The sequence below is a fragment of the Benincasa hispida genome, chromosome 12 (assembly GCF_027475165.1).
Source record: "Benincasa hispida cultivar pf3 chromosome 12, pf3_genome.v1.1, whole genome shotgun sequence".
NCBI lineage: Eukaryota > Viridiplantae > Streptophyta > Magnoliopsida > Cucurbitales > Cucurbitaceae > Benincasa > Benincasa hispida.
In genome coordinates, this window is record NC_143489.1 from 63,058,359 (window position 1) to 63,068,841 (window position 10,483).

The following is a 10,483-nucleotide window of genomic DNA, read 5'->3' on the forward strand; positions in this document are numbered from 1 at the left end:
CGTCAGGTAATGACCTTTTAGAAAAGAAAATGTCAAGTAAAAGAGTTAAAAAAAGCGGAGATTGACAGAATATTTCAGATATTTTCACGCGAACCATAACTTGGCACGTTTTTTGTATCAAGTATATTTGTAGCTCATGAATAAAATATTAAGAATGATCGACTTATTATTTTAAAGAAGTAAAAGGGTTAAATGCCCTAGATTGTCATTCTCTCCATTCATTCTTTTGCAGCCGCTGTGATATTTCAGTCGACCTTCAAGCATTTTTCGTCCGTTCAACCTTTAAGTATTATTTCGTCCGTTCGACCTTCAATATCGTCATCGTCCGTTGAACATTCTATTCGTTCGCCATCCGTTCAACCTTTAAAATTGTTGTTGTTCGTTCTTTCTGTCGACGTCCGTTCGACATTCCATCCGTTCACCGTCCATTCGACCTTCAAAATCATTGTCGTTTTTTCTTTCTGTCGACATCCGTTTGACATTCCATCCGTTCGACGTTTTCTGGTTTGTGCTAATTGTTCTCCCCTGCGGTTACGTTCGACATTGTGCTAATCGTTGTTGCGTTCTTTCTGTCGACATTGTGGCTACGTTTTCTGGTTTGTAAGTTTTATTCACCATTTTAATTTCTTATATTCCTTCACAATTCGATTTTGTTCATGAAAATTTTCATTTGGAATTTTGGGTACTTGTTATTAACTTTGATTTGTGGGGAACTATGTCTTAATCCTTTTTGTCTGTATGGATTTAGTTTACTTCAGTGTCAAATTTGGTAAAAATTTAATCTAGCATCATGAGAATCTTAACTCTTCCACATTTTCAATTCTATTTTATGAACTTTCATCTAATTGTGATATTAAGATCGTGTTCTCTCTTTTATAGTATTGACTGTGCATTTGCCATCATGATAAATAGAATATTTTCATTCCTAATTTTGAATTTTTTTAACTACGTTTCATTCTTTAATTACAGTGTGTAGTTTATAATCTCTTTCTTTGTTTTGTACTTTTTTCTTCTTATGTGCAAAATTACTAAGGTTTTATTTTCCAATCTAGCTTAAAGAACACACAATTCCTTCTTTTTGTTCTTATTATTAATATTATTTGGTTGATAATGGGTACATTTAGAATTTGAAAGTATTTGATCCCATTTGAAATTATCGGTCTCTACTTTAACATAACAGACAAGTGGTTGTAGTTGCTCTTTACACCATTTAATTCTTAAAATTTTAAATTAGTAAACCATCTATTCATTAAAACATTAGCACACATTTGAAATTTTTGAGAGTTCAAGTTCTTAAGTTCTCTATAAATATCAATTCCATACAAATTTTTTAAGTTGTGTGACTTATCTAATTTGAACTATTGTAAATCTTTTTGTAGTTCCAAGATTAGCTTATTATACGTATGGATAAATCATGGATGACTAAGAGTAGATTATCTAAAGAGTTTGAGTTGGGTGTGAAAAACTTCATCAGATTTGGATTTTTCAATACAAATAGTACTCTTATATGTTGTCCTTGTTTGAAATGTAGAAATTGTCAAAGACATAATATCAATGGTATTAGAGATCATTTATATTTTAATGTCATTGATGAAAGTTAGAAGATTTGGTTTTGGCATGGTGAAGAACTTCCTAGTTCATCCTTGCATGGAAAATCATCTAAGTGTAGGTATGAAGAGAATGATGTTGGAAATATAAAAGAAATGGTTGAAATTGCTCATGAACAATATTCAAAAGATACGAATGGATTTAATAAGTTGCTTAATGATTTTGAGAAGCCATTATATGAAGGATGCAAAAAATTCACTAAGCTGTCTACATTAGTGAAGTTGTATAACTTAAAAGTTAAACATGGATGGAGTGACACTAGTTTCTCAGAACTACTAAAAGCATTAAAGGATATCTTACCTTCTACTAATGACCTCCTTACATCAATGTATGAAGCAAAGAAAACATTAGGTGCACTAGGAATGGAATATGTAGAAAAAATTACCTTCATCTAGCGAATGTGATTTTGGACGAGCTAATATGCGGAAAAAAGCTCAGACAAACAAAAAGGGAAAATATGACAATGGGGATGTCCAACAAGTCGCTAGCCGAATAGTAAGATTACCAATATTACATTTGCATGAAATCATTATAATATTTTATGTGTTATTGAATATATATAATTTCTATTTAGGAGGAGATCATAAAATGATTCACCTAATGATGCTTTGGGTACTCCAGAATATGGTGGATGCGTATGTGGGGTGGGTGATTTTATTACACAAATCGTTTACTTCCATACAACGAAACAAAGCTAAAAAGGAGAGGATACAAACAAAAAAATTGTTGATGAAAATGAAGCACTTCGTAATCACATTAAGAAATTGGAAGATCAAATTCAAAACACTCCAACATCTAAGCATGGTAGTTGCTCCAAGAATAAAATTCGAAAGAAGCAAAAATCAAATGTTGGGGTCACAATTAGTCTCATGTTCTATCTTATTTAATTTATGCATTAAGGTTACAGCTATTAGTTATGATGATTTTTAACTTGTTTGTACTGTTATATTTATATCATAGGAAAAGGAAGTTGTTATTGCATTAACCACATATCGAGAAGGGAATAAAGAAAATAAGAATTGCACTAATCCCATTGTTCTATATCTTATTTATGAGGTAAATTTATTATTAGTTACTTATAAAATTACAACTTGGTGGTTTTAGGAGAAAGTTTTAGAGAATGCGGGAAATGAGAAGGAATGATCGCTATTAGTGTACCACCGATCTTGAAGGAGTATTGTATAAGTGTTGGGATTGGTGTCCTAATTCTCCTGGAATCTCGTTGTTTGTAATTATACACATTTTTTTTATGAATAAAATAATTGTTATTTCATTCTGGCATTTACTCATATTCAATAAACAAAGCTCCATGGTTATCTTATGTAAACTTAAGCATGTATATGTGATATACAAGTGGATCATGCCTTAAGTGATAACCTAAATAGGTTTGTAGTATAAGAACTAAGGTGGGATACCTAATCTGAGTGACACTATGGATACAGCCCGTTTTGTAGAGATTTGCAAGTGTTGTAAACTACTATAGATGGTAGATCCTGACCATTCATGTGGAGACATGCGAGCGGGGGTGTCCTATACAAAGAGTTTGTATAAGACTGAACCATGAGATGACTAAACTTTGTATATAACGCCGTTGATACTAGAGACTTACATCTCACCTAAACGACTATAGGTGACACGATCTCAATCCTGAGTGTTTTGGGAACTCCTGCCTTTGAGGACGGTCATTTGATTAGTGTGGGTGAGAGTGGCCAGATTGCCAATTCAACATGCCTACCTTTTTGGGACTTGTCTGATATGAGAGCTGGGAACTCACTTACACAAGATGAAATTCACTCCTTCCCCGAAGTAGGGGTAAGTAGATAGATTGCTCTCTTAAGGGTTGATTCCGGGACTTGAACATAGTGGCAACAACTTATCTTTGGAAGAGAGGACTCAATCATAGTAGGACTATGACTTATGTTTATTAGAGGATTCAGTGGTACTTAAGGAATTAAATGTAACTACATGGGCATAACGGTTATTGGCCGACATGTACTTACGAGCGATCTATGAAGGGTTGTTGCACTGTTGATTGGTTAAGATGGACATATAATATATCTGTAGTAATGAGAGTTCAACTGTCGGTCTTTAGTGGAGTGCCTGGCAGTTAACGGATGTTGGATCCTGTGACTAAAGAGTTTAGTCAATTATTCACGTACTATTGGAGCTTCGAGCTACAGGTCCATAAGGTCTCCTTGGTAGCTCAATGGATTCAAGCTGAGGATCAGTTCTTGGTATTGATTTGAAATGTTCAAATTGACAAGAGGTAATTCGATTATATATGATATGATCGGTATAGTGTATGAGATACATCAAGTGGAGGATTATGTAAATGAGATTTACATTAAGTGTCATGGAATAGAAAAAGAGCTATGGTTTATATGTTTCATGAGATGAAATATTAAAACTATAGGTTATAAATATATTATGGAAAGTTAGTTATCATTTATATTTATAATAATATTAATTATTGGATAATTATTTCTTTTTCTCTAGTAACCAATTGAGTGGGAGGTTATTGGTGGTTTCATGGTAACCGTGAGATAAAAGAAAAAATGTTTTCCTAATTTTAGTAAGGAAAAGAAAAGAAAAAGAAATGTTGTTTTGAGATTTCTAATCTCGAAAAATTCTCACGGAGAAATTATCAAGTAAATAAGATTTACTAAGTGACAACTTGGACTTAGCTAAACGATCATGAAGTGTTAGTACGATAGACACTAGCTAAACGACGAGCTAAATGATCGCATAGCTTTTGGTAGACGATCGCATAACTTTTCCTAAACGATTGGGCATCGATTTATACGATAGGTTGTTCCATCTCCCACTTGCTCAATCGTTTACACGATTGTGGTTCCTCCGGTTTTCTACCTTAAACCAAGTCCACATAGAGCCCACCCTTTGGATTCTCACACTGAGAATACCAAGGTAACCTTCTTGGTAGTTTCATACTTAACTCGACACTATCGAGGTTCTGTGGAGGCCGTTCACGGTGTTCAGGGTGTTCGTGACCTTGGCAATCGCTTAGTTCGAGTGCGTGGTGTTCGTGCAGTGTAGCAGTCGTGTTGGACGAACATTTGCGTGTTGTTGTGTTGCTGAGATCGAGCGGTTGTGATCAAGGAACTTGAAAATGAGTCTACAAAGGTTTGTTGATTCTTCCCTTGATCTATAGTAAAGCATGTTGTAATTTCTATTTTATGCATAACCGCATGTTTCCGTTCATGATTGTAATTGTAATGTTCTTATACGATTGAAATTTGGAAAAATCATTCCGCTGTTCATGGAAATCCTCATGTACGATTTCCTTCAATAAGTCCCATGTTCTTCTATCTTATTTAGGAGTGAACATTCTACTCATGTTCTATCTTAGTTATGTTAGGAAAAATCTTCAAGAACAATGCCGAAAGAGAATGAAGTTACTAGTGCACCATCTAATTTATTAACATCCTTGAAGTCTATTCTTAAGTATGTTGAAATGGTAATGGTTGATGGGACTAGTATTTCCTTCCAACTACCTGTTGAGCTCTTTGGTTTTGGTCGAAAGAGTTATGTTCTACGAGAAGATGTGGTCAAATTTTGTAGCATGCAAAAAGTGAAGACTTTATCAATGGTGGCTTATATCGCGTAAGTAAAGTTTATTTGTTTATGATATATTATCACTTTATTAATTAGTAATAAGTTAATGTGTTCGATCTATTATTGTAGGTACCTACACTCGTTCATTGTTGATTCAAATAAAGGATTGAAGTACATTTTTGTAGATCCATCTCTTATATCTGCGGGCCAAAATACTTAAGAATTAGAGCTCAACACCTTTGTAGTAGATTAATGGCTTCCGAACAAGATCAATTAGTTATTGCTCCTTATAATCCCGAGTAGGTATAATTAGTTATTACTCCTTATACTCATGTTCTACCTTACTTCTTGGGGACGTGAAAGAAAAATCACTTCTTTGTTTTCCTGTTTCTTTCCAATGTAGAATTGTGTTGGGATCATTGAACTTGTATACCAAATAATGGAATATGAGAAAATTAAGTTGAAAATTTTTCATGTTTGGTCTATGATGGAGTAAAAAACATTATGTGTTTTTAGCCCAAGAAAATTTTAATGTAATAAGCTACCTTCATATTTCGTACTAATTAGTTGTGTATTTTATTTAGTGATCATTGGTCATTAATTGTTATTAATGCGTACGATGATATAGTGTGCTATCTTGACTCAATGAGAACAAGTTCACAAGAAGATATCAAATATATAACAAATATGTGAGCTAACTTTGCTTGGGTTTTCTTTTTGGTGTAAAGTTTATTTCATTTTGAATATTATACCATACTCTTTGGAAAATATAGGGCAATGATGATTTTTCAGTCTCAAAAGAATTTGCAAAAGACTTGAAAAACCATATTTTGGAAAACAGTAAAGACAAGTATAGGAGCACTAAAAAAAATTAATAGAATGATGTATATTTAGTGCATCTGTATGATATTTATTAATCATTGGTTTTGTATTGTAGTTTCCTTTACAAGTGAGAATCTTCGAATGTGGGTATTATGTTATGAGATATATGCGAGAAATCGTGACTAAAGAGAAGAATATTATCACAGATATGGTATATTTTTAAACTACTTATATATATTGTAGCATTACAAATAGTGTAGATAGTGCAAATAATGTATATTTGACTTTTTATGTTTTATAGATTGATACGATGAGCTCGTACTTGCAACTTCAATTGAATGAAGTACGCGTGGAATGGACTGAATATTTAGGTTGTTCTATCTGATGAACTTCCTATAAATTTTGTGTATGTGGCTACATGAGAATGCTCAAAACTTTTTTGTGTAAACATTTTGTTCATAGCCATTATAGGTTATATACTTCAAAGAAATGTGTGGTGGGGGATATGTTTTAGTCTTGTGAAATTTGGAATATATAACACATATGGATTGGTCTTGTATTTTTGGAATTATCATATATTAGGGCGAGTTGATAGAATATATACTATTGTGGATTGGTCTTGTAAATTTTGGAATCATTCATATACATGAAAGGTAATAGAAGAATGGAACTGTTAAGTTACGTTGGATATATTGGGTTGATATATAGACTTGAAATATATGCAACTGTTTATTTTAATTGATGAAATTGTCTTATTGGAACACATATAATGTAGGAAATGAGAAATTGAAATTAAATTCAAATGTTTAATATGAAAAAAAAAAAACATAGAATACATTGGAAATGTGTCAAGAATTAAATAATTTGTCCATTATTTCATGTCAAGATTAAAATATATTTGACAAATAAAAAATGTCAAGAGTAATCATATATGATACTTATAAATGTCAAGAATTAATCCCCTTGATATGTCATCAGTATCAAGTATATTATCTTTCTTGATACGGAAATTGTATCAGAATCAAGTTATCATATTATACTTGGCAATCGAATACTCGACGCTTTTATAAGCGTCAAGTATATCATAAACTTGACATTGGAAAAACGTCACGTAAATCAATTTGTGTAGTAGTGAATATCTATTTATACTATATATAAAAGGGGCAGTTTTTACAGTCCCATTTTGCCCCTCACTTTTAAATATATGTCCATTAAACCCTTCATCTTAATAGTTAATTATTTAAATCTATTCCAACTCACGAGAAAACATATCTTTTCACCAAAACACATGCAGGTAGGTTTATTTATCATCTTTTACTTTATTTCTTTATTTTGATTTTGGTTTCTTAGAGTGATGGATTATTGATATCATTTCTCTTCTCAACTTTATGATTGCTTGGTGTGCAATGTGGGTGATTTCGATACGAGTTTTTGTGCTAAAGGTATGAGTGAATGTGTATTCTACCGTAGGGTAATCTTATAATTATTGAAATTAACTAATTATTTATCTTCTCATGTTCGGTTTTTTCTATGTTTCTTGTGTTCAAAATTTGTGTTCTTCATTGGTTGCAGGTATCATCTTTCATTCATTTCTTTGTTTTGATTTCATTTTCTTAGAGTGTAGTTATTGATATTGTTTTTCTTCTCATATTCATTATTGCTTGATGTGCAATGTGGGTGGTTTCAATATGTGGTTTTTCAGCGATGTTGCATAAAGACGTGAGTCTATGTTTGATTCAGTACAAAATGTTCATTGTCTGATTCCTTCTATTCCCTCATAGGGTATTCTAATAGTTAATGAAATCAACTAATTATTTATCTTCTTATGTTGATTAGTCTTTTTTTTTTTTAATCTTTCTTGTGTTCATAATTTTTGTTCTTCGTTGGCTTTCTAAATAATTTTTTGTCACAATTTTTCTTTAGAAAACAATGTTTAGGATTTAAATAAAAAATTGTTGGGATTTAAGTATATGTTAGATGAGTAGTTGGTTGAGATTAATATTCTCTATATTTGAATCGTGAATGGAGAATTAAAAAAAAATAGAGAATGAGAGATATAGAGAGGGTTTTTCGAGAAAAGTAGGGAACGAAGTAGATATGAAGTTAGGCGGTGAGAATACAATCTTCCTTATTTATTTTCTAAAATCTCATCCTGATTTAATTATTATATTCATTATCCTTCATTTTCATTATATAATGTAAGTTTTCATATATTTGTTCTCAATAGCATAATTAATGGAAACAACTAATTATTTTATCTTCTCATATTCTTTAGCATGCCATTTATATCTATTGTTTTGAGAAATTGTGTTCTAAATAACTTTTGTTAGGATTTCTCTTCAACAAAAAAATATTGTTAGGATATAAGTATAAGCATGAAGAGTAGTTAGTTGAGATCTATATTTTGAAGTACAGAGAAAAACATGAAGGAAGAAGAAATAGTTTTAAAAATAGAAGTATGACCTAGGGGTTTGAGACAATTAAGGAATGAAGTAGATATGAATAGAGATTCATTTAAAATAATAATAATTTGGTTTTATCTTGACAATATATATAAACATAAATATTAAAATTACAAGACAATAATATAACACATTAAAATAAAAATATTACATTATCTAATTTTTAGAAGTTTTATAATAATTAAAATAAAATTATATAATATTTATTTAATACGTCCTAAAAATACTGCATATACTTTAATTTTTTTTTTTTTAATTAAAACTATAAGTTTAACGTGCAATGCACGTGTTACTTGACTAGTATTAACAAGTAGAAGTAAAACTTTTCTTTATTTGCCTTATGAGTACATATAGATTTATGAATGTTTGATGTTGCAAATAATAAATTTGCATATGAGATGATACTTAGTGAGAACAACATTTTAAAGAAAGTATGGGTATTGAAATTTATCATTGGTCAATTTTAACACAGTTAATGATAAAAACGATATAAGCTGTTTTTTTTTTTAAATTAAAACGAAATAAAAATTTGTAGGTTAAAAGAATCAACAATGTTTTTGGTTCTCGAGTTTTGAAGAATAAATTTATTTGATATCTGAATTTTCAAAATATACATTTTTAGTCCTTCACTTTTTAGAATATGTACATTTAGTCCATGAATTTTCAAAATATATATTTTTAATCCTCAAATTTTAGATTTAAAAAGGTTCTTAAACTATTTTTTTATGTTCTCTTTATATAGTTATATGAAATTTGAGTTAAAAAATATGCTTAAAAAAATTCTAGAGAGAAGAGGTAATCTTTAAAAATTAATGTAATTTTTTAACATATATATATATATATTTTAAATTCAGGAACTAGAAAGACCTATTTTAAAAACTTAGGGATCAAAATTGACCTATTCTAAAAAACTCGGGGACTAGAAAGGTGTGTTTTGAAAACTCACAGAGATCAAATTCACATATTCTTCCAAACTTGGGGATTAAAAAGTTAATTTTTCCTAAGAAATTACAATTTTAGTTTTTGAAACTTTGAGACTTGTGTTTACTTGGTTCCTCGACTTTCAAAGATGTCTAATAAATCTTTAAATATTCAATTTTGTGTTTAACACATCCCTAAAAATATAAAAAATTGAAAATCAATTGACTTATCTATCTATATTAAAAGTGGCTAAAAGGTGATTATTTTCTCCTTCCCTTTTTGTCCTTACATATTTTAATAATTCCTTTATTATTCTCAATACCTCTTCAAATTATTTAGATGACCTCCCAATCAACGTAATAGTTTATGTGTCCAATGATTTTGAAGAGACACGATTATTTGGATACAACTCTTCTATGGTAAGTGTATGGATGTTTGACGTATCTATAAAAGTAAAAAAATTGATGACCAAATCATTCATTATCATTATAAATTTTCAAATTCCACAAAAAAATTCATAAGTAAAATTTTTCCAAAAATTATGGAAACTAAAAAATTTTGTATTTGGAAAGAAAACATTTTACCAAGTCAATGAAGAGAGGTACCCTCTATGAAGCATAAATACTTCATGTGAGGCAAAGAATCCACACGTATCGGATACCGATACTTTCAGATACGTATTTGACACGCGATTTGATGTATCTATTTTTACGCATACCTTTTTTTTTTAAAAAAAAAGACAAACAACTCATCTAATCTTTCCCAATCTAAAAGTAGACAACCTATTTAAAAAGATCACTAGTCCAAACTAAAAAGAAAAAAATAAATAAATAACCAAACCCTAGAATCATCTAATCTTCATCTTCACATTTGAATCCCCACAAATTCCACCAAAATATAAACCATTTGGATATCTTCAAGTTTATCTTCATACTTCTTCCTCTAATCTTCTTCTTTACAATATAAGTCACTTTTCTATTGTATTTTATTAACTATTGTACTTCAACATCTTAGATGTTACTTTTTTTTTTGTATTGTATTCTATTTTGTACTATTTTTATTAACTTGTATGCTAAATTTATTAATATCCTAAGTTT